At 42.6% G+C, this 18,283-nt stretch overlaps 1 protein-coding gene and 1 long non-coding RNA gene across 9 annotated transcripts in view; one reads left to right on the top strand and one right to left on the bottom strand.

The window, feature by feature from the left end:
* The window catches only part of LOC105475793 (carboxypeptidase vitellogenic like), a 206,727-nt gene that overhangs the window by 138,889 nt on the left and 49,555 nt on the right, over positions 1-18,283 (bottom strand). The gene's annotated exons all lie outside the window — the stretch shown is intronic.
* On the top strand, positions 132-18,141 carry LOC139362830 (uncharacterized). Its single transcript, XR_011622266.1, has 4 exons — positions 132-266; positions 372-490; positions 5,054-5,271; positions 18,011-18,141. It is a non-coding gene; the product is annotated as an uncharacterized lncRNA (long non-coding RNA).

Here is an 18,283-nt window from a genome sequence, read left to right on the forward strand (position 1 = left end):
GGCCCGGCATGATGACTGATGCCTGTAATTCCAGCACTTTGGGAGGCCAAGGCAGGCAGATCAGTCGAGGTCAAGAGTTTAAGACCAGCCTGGCCAACATGGAGAAACCCCGTCTCTACTAAAAATACAAAAATTAGCCGGGCATGGTGGCACGCACCTGTAATCCCAGCTACTCATGAGGTTGAGGCAGGAGAATCGCTTGAACCCAGGAGGTGGAGGGTGCATGAGCTGAGATTGCACCACTGCACTCCAGCCTGGGCAACAGAGTAAGACTTTCTCAAAAAAATAAATAAATAAATAAATAAATAAATAAAAATTTAAAAAAAAAAAAAGGAAAAAAAAAGAAAAAAAATTTCTCTGCTCTCTGCCAGATGGGGTGCAAGTGTTTCAGCTAACAATGAATGGGAAACACATCTCCGAGTAGATGATCTGAGAATGACAGGGAGCCGGCCTTGAGGAAACAGTGCAAAGGCTCTGCAGTGCAAACAAGGTGCTTACTGTGGGTTGGTGGGCACAGTCAATAGGGGAGGGAGTGGTACACAATAATGTTGGAGAGATAAAGCAGAGCTCGGAGAGTCTTATCTTCCTTCACCTGTGTTAGCATTTTATTCTAACAATAATGGGAGACCACTGGAGAGTTTACAGCAAGGGAGGAATATCATCTGATTTACACTGTGACATGATTGCTGTGGTTGCTATCTAACAAGTAGACTTAAGGAGAATCAGGATGGAACCAGGATACCTAATAAGAGGTTGCTGTTATAACCCAGGAGCTATTATAAAGGCTGGGGTCAAAGAGTAGCAGGGAAGGTAATGAGAAATGGTCAGCTACATTTTGAAGGCAGATCTACGAGTATTTACTCATAGACCAGATATAATGGCTGAGGGAAAGACAAGAAGTACAAGAATGGCACCTGTTTTCTACCCAGAGTAAGTCCAAGGATTATTATGCGCTGAGTTGAAGATATTTTGAAGTCATAACTCCTAGTACCTCAGAATATGACCTTATTTGAAAACAGGGTCTTTGCAGATGTAGTAAGGTTGATGCAAAAGCAATTGTGGTTTTCGCCATTACTTTTTTTTTGGAGACAAGTCTCTCTTGGTCGCCAGGGTGGAGTGCAGTGGCATAATCTCGGCTCACTACGACCTCTGCCTCCTGGGTTCAAGCGATTTCCCTGGCGCAATCTCGGCTCACTGCAACCTCTGCCCCCTGGGTTCAAACGATTCCCCTGCCTTAGCCTCCCAAGTAGCTGGGACTACAGGTGTGTGCTACCACTCCGGCTAATGTTTTGTATTTCAGTAGAGATGGGGTTTCACCATGTTAGCCAGGATGGTCTCGATCTCCTGACCTCGTGATCTGCCCACCTCGGCCTCCCAAAGTGCTGGGATTACAGGCGTGAGCCACACTACTTTTAATTAAAAGTAATTTTACACCAACCTAATAATTAGCTACAATGAGATTATACTGGAGTTGGGTGAGGGCAGGGCTTTCATCCAATAAAACTCGTGTCCTTATAATAAGAGGAGGGAACTACAGAGGAGAATGCCATGCGACAACAGACACAGACACTAAGTGATATATCTACAAGCCAAGGAGCGCCAGGATTGCTGGCAAACACCAGCAGCTAGAAGAGGCAGGGAAGATTGTAGGCTACAGGTTTCAGGGGGAGCATGGTCCTGCTGACACATTAATTTTGGACTCTAGCATTCAGAACTGTGAGACAATACATTTCTGTTGTTTTATGTTATCCAGATGGTGGTGTTTTGTTATAGTATCCCTAGGAAACTAATACATGAATAGTGGGGCCATGACTGGAGATCAGGAAGACTATGGAAGGAGTTGGGATGGAGGATGTGAAGGCACAAAACCCCAAGAGTTCTACTTTAAGTTGCGTGGTAGGCATCCAGTGAAAATTCTGACTGGCCAACACTAAGCTGGAAAAAGGAAGCAAAATTGATTTCTTACATCAAATATGTCTGGCATTATGCAAGCCAGGATCTCCCACGGGGTCCTTTATGGAATACCAATTCTGCAACATATTAACAGATTTTATAAGGAAAAACATTTGGGAAAGTCTGGGTTAAATACAATTAATGAGGCTGATGCAGGAGAATCGCTTGAACCCAGGAGGCTCCCTTGTTTCAGAACACCTCATAGCCGTTCACTAACAGACAGCACACCTTTTCTTGACTGTGATACTATTCTTAGACAAGCCCTAAGGTCAGAGCTTTATATAAGACATATCCATATGAGTAAACTCAGTCCCATGTGAAATAATTTTCTCATGCCCCCTTAGCTATTGAGTAGCAAAGCTGGAATTTGAAGCCATATCTAGGTGATGCCAAAGTCCATGTATTTTCCATATACCACTATATAAATGACAGAATATAACAAAATCTGCCTCAATGCAACTGTTGATAAAAGCAGAATTCTGAATAAACTGGATTGTTTTGTCCATTTGCAGGATTTATAGGTACTGAAACTGCAAGTGACTGAAAGGCATATTTATCTGTAAAGATGTGAAAATCGCAGGTCCACAGATTGCTTCATAATGGATTTCTAGTGTACTTCTTTCAGTTTCAAAAATTACTGTTTGGGGATAAGTGAAGCTATCTACTCTTTGGGACATTAAAATCTCATGGCAAAGTCAGTGTCTTCCACTAAGAAATTTTTGTTAGTTTTGCTTAAGACAGTGTAGCCCTGTTCTTCTTAGAATTGCCTCCTTTTGAACGGTGTGAACCCAGGAGGCAGAGGTTGCAGTCAGCCGAGATCGCGTCACTGCATTCCAGTCTGGGCGACAGAGCAAGATTCCGTCTCAAAAAAAAAAAAAAAAAAAAAAAAAAGAATCGCCTCCTTTTTATTGCCTACTATAATTAGAATTTTCAAATAAAAACATCAGGATACACAGGGTGGCAAATACAAGGCTAAGATTGGGAACAATGAATGAGAACATTTTATATGAGGATAATCCTAGTAAATTTGGCAATGTCATCAGTCGATCCCTGAAGTGACAGGGGAAACTTCTCCCTGATTCTAAAGAGCGACTACTGTTTGTAGCAGGAACCACTCTATAGGATTCGCTTCCACGATTCTAGTACATTTCTCAGCTCTTTTCCATATGTTATCTCATTCAAGCTTCACCTCTACTCTTTGTTTTTGTTTTGTTTTGTTTTTTTGAGACAGGGTCTCACTCTGTCACCAACAATCTTGGCTCACAGGAATTTCTGCCACCTGGGCATAAGTGATCCTACCACCTCATCCTCCAGAGTAGCTAGGACCACTGGTGCATGCCACCACACCCAGCTAATTTTTGTACTTTTCATAGAGATGGAATTTCGCCATGTTGGCCAGGCTGGTCTCGAGCTCTTCGGCTCAAGCGATTCGCCTGCCTTGGCCTCCCAAAGTGCTGGAACTACAGGCATGAGCCACTGCGCCTTGGCCCACCTCCACTCTTGAAAAGAGTTAGTGTAGTACTTCAATAGAGGCCCATGCTGACTGGGCCACTTTGCAAGTGATAATACTCCAGGCAGCAGCTGAGCTGGAGTGGACTCCAAGTTGACTGGACCATCCACTCATTCACTGCATAAATATATCCTTAGCTCATACAATGAATAAAACAGAAAGCATCTGCCTTCGTGAACTCAGGAAGAGAGACAGGAGAGGCTTTTAAGAAAATCAAAGCAGGATAAATGGAATAGAAAGGAAAGGGGTTCAAGCAGTGGCACTAACTTGAGATAGGTGGTCAGGGAAGGCCCCCCTGAGTAGGTGACACCTGAGCAGATCTGAGGGCATGAGACAGTGTCTAGGAAGAAGAGAGTTCCTGGCAGGAGAACAGTGACCGCAAAGGCCCTTAACAGGACACAGTGCAGATGGAAGCCCATGGTGGGAGCCAGTGAGCAGTGGTTGGAGTGGTTCGAAGGCGGATCAGGTATAGGTTCGTGCTGGGTATTGAAAGCCAACCTGTGTTTTAGGGCACTGCTTCTTCCCAGCTCTAGATATCTCTGTCAGTGTCCAGGAAGTCCAACAGTGTAACACTGCTGGCCCCTTGCTGCTGCCTTCTTCCCTCTGTAGCGGCAGGATGTCAGGCAGAAAGGTTCACCTTACGGGTACATTTGGATCAACTGGTCATGTTGGGCTCACCTCACTCCCCATCCCCACACGGAGTGGTGCTTTTCTCTCTCCACCCTGTGTGAACCTGAGGATTGCTGGGCAAGTCTGCTCAACTCGGGCATCAGTCATAGGAAACCCATTTGCCCAAAAGGCAAAGTGCCATTCCAGCCCAGCCTCCCTCGTTAATCAAGCTGATGTTTTGCTGTCCTGCCGCCTTGCTCTTCTGTCTTATTTCTCAATTTCTTCAGAACTCAGGAGAGAAAGACAAAGTGCTGTGTTTTGGGCTCTCTCAGAGACCTCAAAAATGGAATTTAGGTTTTATTCTAGTGTAACACCTACACTCCACTGTCTTTCTTTTCCTGCAAACATTTCATCATACATACAATTGAAGAAAGGCGTGGTTAACAGAATCAGCTTCATCAGCCATACCCAGAATTTAAAGCCCCACACAGTCTGGCTTGCTCACACCAACCCTGAAAAAGAGCAAGTGGAGCATGAGAAATGACCTCTCAGATCAAACCAGCCAAAATGTCTTCACACAGCTAATCCAAGGGCAACAAAGTCACTGCACTCCCTCATTAGGTATTTGAAAATCCACTGCGTATAGTATCTAAGGTGGAGACAACAAAAAAAGCCCACAAACTGGTTCATCTGCTTCATAAGCCACTGAACACCCTCTATTATTGCTTCTGTCAGCAGTTTCTGAAAGCAAAAATATAATAAATAAATAAAACCCTGTTTTCATTCTTACTTAATGTATTCTGACTTCTGTGCATATCATCTTGCTAAAATCATTAATAATCTCCATATTTCTAAATTCAAAAGAAAAATCTGTCTTTATCTTTATTGACTTTTCTGACACGCTGCTACTGCCCCTTTGGTAAATTTATTGATGCCTTGCCTTCTGTAATTTGTGTTTTCATGGTTCTAAAATTCTTCTAGGATTCTATCCTTGGTCCACAGCTTATGATGCTTTCACACACTAAAGAGTGGTCTCATCACTTTAACCAGCACTTTCTGTGGACACCACTCAAAATGAGAGTGCCTCTCAAAAGCTTCCGCCTCATCTATCCAACCGCCTGCCTAACATTTTTACCTGATGCCCCACGGGTATATGAAACTCAACATGTCAAAATGGCATTTAATCCTGCTGAAACATGGTGAGTGAGAAACATTTATTTCTGTCCCCTCATGAAACCTCTCTAAAATGAGAGTGAAGACACTTTTTAAAGTTATAAATCCCAATACCCAAGAAAATAGGAGAGACAATAGTAAATGGGGCAGATCAAATTTTTGTTGTTAGATGGAAAGTGAACAGATAGTTTGCAGAGAATGAACACAGAATATAAACGAGAAACAAGGTAATTCAAACCATACAACTACAGAAAGGGTCAAAACGGGTAAGTACTATAGAAGGCAAAAGCGAAGTATAGGGCTGAAAATGGAAGAATTGATATGAGTCTATAACAACATTTAGATCCTCAAGTCCCTCCCCAATCTAAAAGAGGAGTTGAGAGCCTTATTCTGTAGAAAATTCATTATTTGGACATTTTCAGTAGAGACGCTCTAGACTTGGGAATATAAGAAACAGTGAAAGTTGGGGAGGAGATACTCTACTGAAAACTCAGAAAGCCTACACACTGACAGACCTCAGCCCCTTGAACACTCAGCAGTAAGAATGTTGGCAGTAAGGACTCTATACTTTCATTCTTCAGCTTCTGCAGGAGACTGAAGGATTCTTTTTTGCAACAACTGCATTCTCTTAGAGAAAGAATATACACATAATGACATGTAGGATCCTCTAACGAAGCGTGTTGAATCCACCAATCAGCTGCAGGGAGCCAGCGAACTGCTGACAAATCCCTTTGACACAGTGTCCAACCACCAATTTAGTATCTCACACTTAATACGTAAATAGACTTCAAGGAACCATTGGGTATTTGAGGAAAGCCTCCAGCTTGGTAGAAAATCCAAAAGAAATGGCACAAAAACAAAAACTCACAAGAAATAGCAATATATGAAGCAGAATAACTCTCCAAAAATCAAAATGTCTTCAAGGAGATAAGAGAAGATATTTCATTCATTAAACAACAGAATAAAAAATAAGAACATGCTTCTGAAAATTAAAAAATACAATAGTAGAAATCTTAAGAATTTGATAAAAGGACAGTGCAATTAAGTTATAGAAATCTCACGGAAAATATAATTGAAAGATAATAGAACTTTTAAAAATAGGGAGAAAATCACGCCTGTAATCCCAGCACTTTGGGAGGCCGAGGCGGGCGGATCACAAGGTCAGGAGATCGAGACCACGGTGAAACCCCGTCTCTACTAAAAATACAAAAAAAAAAATTAGCCGGGCGCGGTTGTGGGCGCCTGTAGTCCCAGCTACTCGGGAGGCTGAGGCAGGAGAATGGCGTGAACCCGGGAGGCGGAGCTTGCAGTGAGCCAAGATCGCGCCACTGCACTCCAGCCTGGGCGACAGAGCGAGACTCCGTCTCAAAAAAAAAAAAAAAAAAAAAAAAAAGGGAGAAAAAAGATAAGGAAATTAGAAGATTGGTTCCAGAAGATCAATATCTGACTAATGGAAGTTCCAGAAAAAGATGGCAGATAAAATTCAGGGGAGATCAGGTGGCTCATGCCTGTAATACCAGAACTTTGGGAGACCAAGGCAGAAAGATAGCTTGAGCCCAGAAGTTCGAGACCAGCCTAGGCAACATAATGAAATTTCATTTCTACAAAAAAAGTCTACAAAATTAGCCAGACATGGTGGCACACACCTGTGATCCCAGTTACTTGGGGAGCTGAAGTGGGAGGATCACTTGGGCCCCAGGAGGTCAAGGCTCCAGTGAGCCATGATCATACCACTGCACTCCAGCCTAGATGACAGAGAGAGACCTTGTCTCAGAAAAAAAAAAAAAAAAAAAAATCAGGGTAAGAAATTATCAAAGAAATAGTGCAAAAATATCTGCAGAGGTATAGATATGATTTTTCAGATTTAAAGGAACCATCAAGTTCCTGGATCAAGAAATGAAAAGACGAAGAACACATTTCAGAAATAAAGTGACTATCAGAAACTTTCCAGAGAAGAAGAGAGAAAGAGAATGGTATCACATAAAAAGAATCAAGAGCCAAAATTGCATTAATTTTTTGTTTATTGTGGTTTTTTTTTTGAGACGGAGTCTTGCTCTGTCACCCAGGCTGGAGTGCAGTGGCGCGATCTCGGCTCACCACAACCTCTACCTCCCATGTTCAAGCTATTCTCCTGCCTCAGCCTCCTGAGTAGCTGGGATTACAGGTGCACGCCACCATGCCCAACTAATTTTTTTGTATTTTTAGTAGAGACGGGGTTTCACCATGTTGGTCAGGCTGATCTCGAATTCCTGACTTTGTGATCCACCCACCTCAGCCTCCCAAAGTGCTGGGATTATAGGCATGAGCCACCACACCCAGCCTCTATCAATCATGAGAATTAAATAAATATTCAGAAATATATCAGATTTATTTATGTATTTGTTTATTTTTATTTTTTTAGAGATAGGGTCTCAGTCTGTCACCTAGGCTGCAGTGGCAGTACAATGCTGCAATCACAGCTCACTTCAGCTTCTAGCTTGTGGGCTCAAGCAATCCTCCCACCTTAGCCTCCCAGAGTGCTGCTATTACAGGTGTGAGCTACCACACCCAGCTAGATTTTGATTTTGATTTTTAATTTAATTTTTTTTCACCTAATATACAGCTTGGGAACCAGCCAGTTTTTTTTTTTTTTTTAAATGTTTTTCATATACCACTTCTCAGAAAGCTACTGGCAAATGTGGTCCACCAAAGCAAGGATGTAAACCAAGAAAGAGGAAGACATGGAAGCCCCGTAACAGGGGAACTAGGACTGAAGAGGGGAAGTGAAATCACAGAATAACAGTTATATCTAAAGAGCCACCAGTGCATAATGGAGCAGTAAGACAGAGGGGGGGTCCACATGAGATGTCCTCAAGGAAGAAATGTATCTATAACTGACTACTGCATGAGCTTTTGTAAAAAATCATATCAATAAGGATATTACAGTTCTGTCAGCAAGTTTGGACAGAAGTTATAAGAGTGATAGAGAAAACAGAACAATGCAAAGAGGCAATTTTTAAGTTGATGAAAATAAAACTGTACAAGACATGGATTGCAATTATAGTATACTACTTGGCTCAGCAGTGAGCAATATTTACATAATAAGGTAAACATTAGATATTGATTTAGCAAAAGAGAAAAATTATATCACCATTTGGACAGGTTGGAGGGTAGGAAAGTCAGGAGGTAAGGTATGTAAAAGTGGTAAATTCTCACCTTGTTGAATAAGTCAATAGAAAATACCTCAAATAAAAAGTGTAACTCTAAAACCAATAAATCAAGAAACAGATTAGGCAGATTACTTGGAAATTTGGAATTAAAGGTTAGAACAAATAGGTAGAAGTATGAGAGGAGGTCTCAGAGATAAGAGAAGGATGGGGAGGGGTGGAGAAGAAGACTAAAATGTTTTATCATGAGAATTATAACATTACTTTTATTATATTGACAAAAATCAAAAGTAGTTAAGAAGAACTCAAAAACTAAACTTATTATCTCCTTCCCTAAACTTGTCCTTACTTCCCTATTTTTCAACTTGGTTGGAAATACTCCCATCAACTCAAGTACTAAAGCCAGAAATCCAGGATGTATTCTTGATCTATCCATTTTTCTCTGGCCCTGCATTCCCACAGCCCATCAATCACCAACTGAATCTCCTAGATGTTTTTCAAATTCACCTTCACCTCTCTAAATCTACTCTCATGGCCTAATCCAGTTCTTTATTTTCACTTGTCTGGACTACTGCAAACCTCCAAACTAGTTTCCAACCTTGACTTTAACTCCTAATTAAATGAATCCCTCTATACTTCCCTCATGTGCTGCTGTGTCTCCTATTGAGGTGACATCACTGTCTGGGGTAAATACCTGGGGTTTGCCATCTCACACCAAGATTAAGGACATGGACACGCACAAGGAGTGAGTTTAGGAGTGGAGGTTTAATAGGCAAAAGAAAAAGGAGAACAGCTCTCTCTTGCAAGAGAGAGGGGCATCTGAATGGGAAATCTGGCCCTCCGTGGAGTGCACCGGATTTTATAGACAGGCTTGAGGGGGTGGTATCTGATTTATATAGACATAGATTGGCTCACAGATTGGCTGGACCAGTTTAACGTTTACATAGCATGCAGGGAAGCTGGCCACCTCACCCTAACCTTATTGTGCAAATGGGCTTTCCACTTAGAAAGCACTACTGTCTGCTCCCTACTGCAGACGTGGTTGGAAAGGAAAAGGGAAGATGGAGCTGCCATTTTGAACATGCCTAGTCCAGGTAGCCTTTTCCTATTGGCACAACTGCCGGCATTCACTCGTGCAAGCTTCCAGCTTACTTGTCTATGTGTGTAGCTCAATTTTATAGGCAGGCTGCTCTTTGTTAGAAAAGAAAATGATTTGGGGTCTGCTTTTCATTAAAAGGAAAACCTTACCGAGGACTCCTGTACCCTCACTATCTGCCTAAATAATTTCTTCTTAACGCCTATATCACTATTTTGGCAGGTCATGGAATTTATAACGTTTAAAAATTTGTTATGCAGCAATAGATAACCAATACAGAGGCAGGAGAAAAGCCTAAGTAGGAAGAGGAGAAATAGGATGGAATCTAGAGAAGTCAGTAGAGAGCCGATCAGAGAGAGTTTTCTAGATAGGTTAAGAATCTTTATCCTCTCATGACTAGGAACTACTGAAGGGCTTGACAATTTGAAGAGTACTACAGACATCCATGTAAGGATGGACTTAAGCCAGAAAGACAGAAGGCAGGAAGGCCAGTTAATATGTTTCACAATAATCTAGAATAAAGACGACGGGAGTTCGAACTAGGGCAGGAAACTAGTAATAACAGCGTGGTGAGGGCAGACTTAAAAATAATTAGAAGCTTGACTGGGAGCAGTGGCTCACGCCTGTAATCCCAGCACTTTGGGAGGCCAAGGTGGGTAGATCATCTGAGGTCAGGAATTCCAGACCAGCCTGGCCAACATGCCAAAACCCTGTCTCTACTAAAAATACAAAAATTAGCCAGGCTTGGTGGTATGTGCCCATAATCCTAGCTACTCAGGAGGCTGAGGCAGGAGGATCACTCTAACCCTAGAGGCTGAGGTTGCAGTGAGCCAAGACCACACTGCTGCACTCCAGCCTGGACGACAGAGGGAGACTCTGTCTCCAAATAATAATAATAATAATAATAAAGAGGAAGAAGAAGAAGAAGAAGAAGAAGAAGAAGAAGAAGAAGAAGAAGAAGAAGAAGAAGAAGAAGAAGAAGAGAGTAAAACTGGAAGAAACTTGTGATTATATATTAGAGTTGAAATAGAACAAAGAATCTAGGATGATCCCAGATGTGACTTAGATGGCTGGGTGGGTGGATGATGGTGCCATTAACCGAGAAAGAGAGAGACCCAAATCCCTGAGAGTGAAAATCAGCTCTGCTGCTAATCAGTCTAAGATGCTCCCAACAGAACATTAACAATATTTCTATATACCCAAGGCCACTCTGCAGCTGCAATATGATGGACAGTCCTTTTTTCTGAGCAACTGCTGTATTCTTACCAATGATAGCACTTTGCCCCACCCATCTCCTGAACAGCGACTGCTGAGAGTCTAAGTTCCTAAGCTGCCATGGGCACTTGGCAGCAGCTAATCCAGTGGGTACCTCTTCCCTGATCCCTCCTTTCACTCATTCAGCACAAGGCCAAACCTTTCAGAGGCCTCTTCCCGCTTCTCCCATCCCTAGGGTATGTGTCCTCCTTTGCTGCACATAATGCTAACAAACCTAACTTTGTGTCATTATACATGTATTTCTCATATTCTCTGCTTAGTGGGTTTCAACTTCCATCCCACTTGAAAGGTACACTTAGAAAAGGTAGAAGGAAACTAAAAAACAGAGAGAAAAGAGACAATAAAGCCAGACCACAGAGGAAGGCTGCAGGCTCCCTATAGTACATTTCATTCTAAGATGAGCAGGAAAGGCTCTGCCACAATTCCTGAATGTACAAGGTCAAAAGTTGCAGCCTTCACTTCACCGACAGGTATATCCTTGGGCAAGCCAATTCACTTCTCCCCTTGGACTTCAGTTCCTTCATTTGTAAATTCTGGGGATTAGATGGACTATATAATTCCCAAAATTCCTCTCAGCTTGGAATGTCTAAGATTCTAAAAATGCAGCCAAGGAGATCAGGCTAAAACTGCTTCAGGCTTTGAGTCACAGCAATGATTCACGCAGGCTACCATAATGAAAGAACTTCCACACCTGCTCTGGGTGCCCTGAACCTACACATTTCTGTCAGTGTTCGTAAGACAACCTAAAAAACCTAAGAAAGGCTGTTTTTTTTTTTTGGGGGGGGGGGGGGGCTACAAAACTGATTAAATTACATCTTTTTTGAGCACGGATTTTTAAAAAATCCTGTCAACAAAATTCTAAATCAGTGGCTTCCAGCAAATTTTCTCTGAAACAAAAGTCTCAGATTTTGCAGACACCAATGTTCACACACATGTGTACACAAGAACGGTGGAAAGAGTCATGGTTTCACATGGATTGTGCGGTCTGCCAGCTCAGAAAGCTCCTGGTTCCCAACGGCACAGGCAGTTCATTCTCCTGCCAGGCAAGTTAATTCCACCAACACGCCAATAGTTAGAAGGGGAGAAAACAAAACAAAACGAATTATTTCCACTTGACTTGCTGATTGCTAATAATATTCTTCATCAAGTAACCCAGGCAGGAACACTTCTCGTTTTCAGAATTAGCTATGGCTGCCATTTCCCCTTGTGTCAAATATAAGGAGATATTTCCTAGGGTCTGCATACAACTCAGAATGGCTTCATCTTTATTTCACATTCTACATTTCTTATTGCTGGACTTAGGAGCATATGAGCTTTTCCCTAGCCAGGCCTTTCCCTGCAACCTACCTACCCTCCCTCAGCACTAAACAATCACATTTCTTGATCCATTCAAACATGCAGGCCTCGGCTGGGCACGGTGGCTCATGCCTGTAATCCCAGCACTTTAGGAGGCCGAGGCAGGAGGATTATTTGAGCCTAGGAGTTTAAGACCAGCCTATGCAATGTGGCAAGACCTCGTCTCAAATCAAACAAATAAACATACAGGCTTCTACCCACACTCTTCTATACAAACAGTTTTCTCTCCTTTAACAGATCTCAACTCTTTAGAGATTTTCTAGCCATACAGTAAAGGGTGAGAAACTTTGCTAAAACTTCTGGAGTAAAGATGAAAAGGGGACAGCATCTACCTTCAAGGAGCCCTCATTCTAGCAAAGAGAGACATGCATGAAAACCAGTAAACCCTAAATATTGTCATAAAGCATGAGGAATGCAGTTCTGTGCCCCATTACAAATAAACACTGCACTTAGTAAAGTCCTCACTGGAGGATGACCCCATTTACAATGCAAATCCTATTACTCACTATACAACTTGCTACTTCTAACTTTGGGAAAAAAGCATTGAGGAAGCAGCGTCATTCTTACGGCTTCCAGAGTCTACTGGGGCTAATCTTGCTCTAGGCTCCACATTCTATCGTACCTTCCTTCCAAAGACTCGCCAGGGAAGGAAAATAAGAAAAAAGCAAAAAGTGACCTTAGACAGGCACAACTGTGGGACAATGAGGGAAGGCAGAAGATTGATGGGGTAAAACAAACACACAAGTGAAAACAGAGCTTTTCTCCATTTTACCCTTAAATCAGCCAGGGATTGAAGGTATGATCTTAAGGAGAATGAATGAAGTGATTGTTGAACTCAGGGAAGTAGGAAGGTTGCATGACCTTTGTACCAGCTTTAGGGGCTGGCATTTCTGAGAGGGGTTGGCCCTTCCTGTAGAGTTCAAGAAGTTGGGTGAAAACAAGGCACGATCAGAGGGCAGACATCCCACCAATTGTGCAATAACCAATTGTGCAGTGTGCTTTGGGCTTCCTTGCTGATCATCTTCCCAAAACAGAGGGGCCACAGTAAGGAGCCTACATGTGCAAACGCCTAATACAGTGCCTAGCATACAGTCAGTAGCATATAGGAAGGCAATGCAGTCCAGTGGGAATAGCATGACAGATTTAAAATATGCCCTCAGACTGAGAGTGGTGGCTGATGCCTGTAATCCCAACAATTTGAGATGCCGAGGTGGGCAGACCACGAGGTCAGGAGTTGCAGACCAGCCTGGCCAACATAGTGAAACCTTGTCTCTACTAAAAATACAAAACTTAGCTGGGCATGGTGGCACATGCCAGTAGTCCCAGTTATTCGGGAAGGTGAGGCAAGAGAATCACTCGAACCCAGGAGGCGGAGTTGTAGTGAGCCGAGATCGCCCCACTGCACTCCAGCCTGGGTGACAGGGCAAGACTCCATTTCAAAAAATAAAAATAAAAAATAAAAAAACAAAGTATGCCTTCACAGCTTCAAATGTGGTTTCTGCCACTTAAAAACTCTGTACCTTGGCCGGGCATTGTGGCTCATGCCTGTAATCCCAGCATTTTGGGAGGCCGAGACGGGTGAATCATGAGGTCAGGAGATGGAGACCATCCTGACCAACATGGTAAAACCCCGTCTCTACTAAACACACAAAAATTAGCCAGGCGTGGTGGTACGCGACCGTAGTACCAGCTACTGAGTACCAGCTACTCAGGAGGTTGAGGCAGGAGAATCGCTTGAACCCAGGAGGCAGAGGTTGCAGTGAGCCGAGATTGCGCCACAGCTGAGATTGCGCCACTGCACTCCAGCCTGGACAACAGAGTGAGGCTCCGTCTCAAAAAAAAAAAAAAAAGGGGGAAGCTGTTGCCTTGTGAAAAGATAGACAAGTTCATTAAATTACCTGGCTTCTGATCTGGAAGTGGGTTACCTGGAAAAAGCATTGTACGCTCTAAAAGTCCTATATTAAAAAAATTATTTGACTTTCTCTTTTTCTTTCCTCTGCCTCACCTTACCCCCTGCACTTCCCAGAATGGGAAAAGGAAGGACTTACTTCATTTTACTAGTGTGGATATGGTCTTCTAGTTAGAGACTGTGGTCCATTATTAAGGAGAACTACAGCTACAATAACACTGTAGATAAACAGGCATTAAAATACTAACAGATCATTGAACACCTGTATTTATTTTTGTTCCAAGAACTCCATATATTCAGATTTTCTTCAAGATCTTGTCCTTCTTTTTTCTCTTCCGTACATTCCCATTCAACCATCCCTTGAGTATTAATCACTAGTCCAAATGTTTGTTCAGTCCTGACACTGCTATTGGGCGTTTCAGGACTGTTATCACCACTGTCAACTGTCACCTCCACAAGGATAACCAATCAGTCCCTCAAACCCACTGACTCTATAACAGGACATCATCATTCTCCTCAAACTTCCTCCTTCTATGACTTGCAGATGCTTTTTTTTTTGAGACAGAGTCTTGCTCTGTTGCCCAGGCTGGAGTACAGTGGCGCAATCTCGGCTCACTGGAGCCTCTGCTCCTGGGTTCCAGTGATTCTCCTGCCTCAGCCTCCTGAGTATCTGGGATTACAGGCATGCACCACCACGCCTGGCTAATTTTCGTATTTTTAGTAGACACAGGGTTTCACCATGTTGGCTAGGCTGGTCTCGAACTCCTGACCTCAGGTGATCCGCCTGCCTCGGCCTCCCAAAGTGCTGGGATTACAAGCGTGAGCCACCACACCCAGCAACTTCCAGATTCTTAATGATGCTCCCTTATTATTGCAGACGCCTGAGTTCTGAAACCAGAAGTCCTCAAGTCAAATCTGTCACCAAGTGCTATTCTACTTCCTTTTTTCTCTGTTCTATCCACAGTTAAACCCTTACTTGCCCCGAGACATTTACAAAGCTTCCTAACACATCTCTCGGACTTGCAGTCCTTTTCCCTCCAACTTAGCCTAACGCTGATACTGCAATGAGCTTTCTAAAACACAAGGCACTCCCTTCCTCCCATGCCTTCAATGGCTCCCACCTGCAACCAGGATAAAGTATAAACTTCCTACGATGAAATGTAATGTCCTCTACCGTACAACTCCAACGTTAACTTTTCAAACCAAAGTTACATGATCCCTTCACAAACTCTAAGCCTGTGCTCTGCCAAATCAAAACTCTCCTTGTTCCCTAACCCTATCCTGCTTTTTATGTTTTTATGGCTTTGCTTAGCAAACCTCCAGGCAAAGGGTAGGAACTAATCAATGCCAGTTGATTAATCAATTGAAATCAATACCCTGGCTTCTAATCAATAATAGAGTATAGGCAGATTCTAGATTGCAACATTTTTTTGACTTTTCTGAAAGTTTAAACCTTTTCATAATCAAACACTGGGAAAAACATTAGTTAAATGAATAAATAAATGAGAAAATGAATCAGTTGGGAGCTGGGTTACATTGTCTCCCAAGAATCATACAGTACAAAAAGACATGTCAAGCAGTCTTTCTGAAAGGGGTAATGGGACACACAGTCTCAAAAAGGAAAGGAGGAAGGGCTTAGCCTCAGAGTTCTAAGTAAATATTTTGACCTGTAGACAACTCTAAGCAATTTAAAGACAACCAATAACTAGAATCAGACTAGAGGTAAAAAGTTAGGAGATAAGTTGCGACTGTATTGGAAAGATAAGCTACAAAGAATTTGCTTTTTCAGGCTCCAAGATGTAAGGACACAATTCTTCCCCCTCTTTCACCACCACCACCCTGTCCTGCACTCCAGGGTCTGACTTAAAGCAATGAAAGCATGTGATTTCATGTTCAAGGTTATACCTATAATATCTCTGAAGGCAGAGAAATCTCAATACCCTGGTTTCAGTTCAGACACGCTGTAATAGCTGTCTTGTAAACTGTCTATTAAGGCTTACATCTTTGAGCTTGCAAATATAGTATAAAAGTTCAAACTCCATTACTGTTTTTACCAGGAAAGTACAGTTCTTAGCTTTTGGCCAGCTTACCTCTCTCCCAAGTCAATATAGATGTTAATGAGTCATTGTTCTAGAGGTATCTTTCTAATTCTGAGAAGCTTGCCTACTTCTTTTAAATGTTCTTAGTTCAGTCAAAGAAATCCCACACTATAAAGCCATTGGAAATGTTAAACTAAAACAATCATGTTTGATCTTTAGTGAACCATACTTCCTATTAAGAAGGGGTCACTGGCCAGACACAGTGGCTCATGCCTGTAATCCCAGCACTTTGGAAGGCTGAGGTGGGAGGATCACTTGAGATCGGGAGTTCGAGATCAGCCTGGACAACATGGCAAAACCCCATCTCCACCAAAGATACAAAACTTAGCCAGGCACGGTGGTGTACACCTGTAATTCTGGCTACTCAGGAGGCTGAGGCACCAGAATCGCTTGAACCCGGGAGATGGAGGTTGCAGTGAGCCCGAGATGGTGCCACTGCACTCCAGCTTGGGTGACAAAATGAGACTCTTATCTCAAAAAAAGGAAGAATGGGTCATTACTTATTTACCTTGAGTATTTGGGTGATAATAAACAGATATCTGATGATACCTGAGGCAACAACTGAGTTCCTCCCCTCTCATTGCCTTAGTTCTGTGCATCCCGGGGTAGTATTCAACACTCAATGTTTCCTCTGACAAACTAGATGCTCCCCAAAACAAAAACAAACTCATTTTTTAAAATTGTTATATCACTTGCTTCTTGTTTTTATTTTTTGTGGGGGGTGAACTGGTAGACCCAGCGGACTTTCTTAACATACTCTTCTAAGTCATTCAAACTGTCAGTTAAAACCCACCTATTTCTCAGGTTAGTAGAATCCCACTATAAAGTGATTTATAAACTGGATTTATATAAACTGGGGGACCAACTGCCCCTCCCAAACAACTCCTATAAAAGATTAATAAAACAACACCGTGTTAAGAACACTGACACTACATTATAAAGGGTTTCCCCTGTACTTAGATAGCATGAGGTACACATCTAGAATGCCCAATTAGTCAAAGGGTCTTGACAACCATGCAGACTTTCAGATGCCAACTAAGTCAGTGCAGTGTACTTTTCCAAAGTGCTCCAATTCTCCTTTTGGACAACTTTCTTAAACGTTATTTATCAAACTAATAAAATGTATTCTCGGTGGACTTTTATTTCTGCTTACATCTTTGTTCTTACTCATCCCAAATCAAAGAAAGGAAAAAAAAAAAAAAAAAAAGGAGTTGAACATTTAAGCGGGGAAGGGAAAGGCAAGTACTGAGAGGCTCCTTTTTCATTTACTGAAGCCAAAACTGAGGCTGTGGAAGGTAAGTAACGTCCCTGATGTCATCCAAGTAGTGAATACTAGAATCAGGAATTGCACAGAATTGTCCAGCTCCAAAACCCAAGCACCTTTCTTGGGACCCACTGGGGTTGCAGAGAAGGTGGGGGGCTCAAAGGTGACTGCACACGGGTCATGCGTTGCCACAGTCATTATATGGTCAGAGTTTTAAACATTATTTTGTTCTGTCTTCACCATAGACTTCATCATCAATCATAACTGATGAGGAAAATTACACTTAGCTGAAAAGCCAAGTCCCGCGCTAGGGAGGCATTTTCTGTATGTTATTTCTATTTCCAATAAAACAAGTATTTAAAAAGAAAAACTTATTATCTCCATCTTTCAGATGGCAAGACTGAGGTTTAGTAGGCTTAAATAATTTGCCCAAGGTCACTAACTAGCCAAGGCCAGAGCTGGGATTTAAATCCATAAATATTTCAAAGTCCTTTTGCTTCTGTATCACCAAGCTGATCTACACGTCGCAGGGAGCTGCTTCCACCTGTCTCCTGTGCCCTTGGTTTCTCCTAATCCTACATTCCAAGAATAAAAGTCTTCCTATGTGTTTTCCTTCCTAGGCTGAAGCCAAGTTTCCCTGCTTTGGGCACGTTCAAATAGAAGGCATTTTCCGCCTCTCCTGCTTCGGAGCACCTACGAAATCAACACATCCCCAAAAGACGCGTTGAGGCAGTAAGAGAAAGTGTCCTGCACTCGCCACCCTCCAGCGCTAAGAGCGGTAGAGGACCCCACAGCTTCGCACTTCCCCAGAGGAGCTCCTGCAGTAGGAAGCGCCTTCTAGCCTGGAAGAACGCTGGGTGCGACAGTTATGCCAGGAACTTTCAAGAGTATTC

The sequence above is a fragment of the Macaca nemestrina genome, chromosome 4 (genome assembly GCF_043159975.1).
Source record: "Macaca nemestrina isolate mMacNem1 chromosome 4, mMacNem.hap1, whole genome shotgun sequence".
Lineage (NCBI taxonomy): Eukaryota > Metazoa > Chordata > Mammalia > Primates > Cercopithecidae > Macaca > Macaca nemestrina.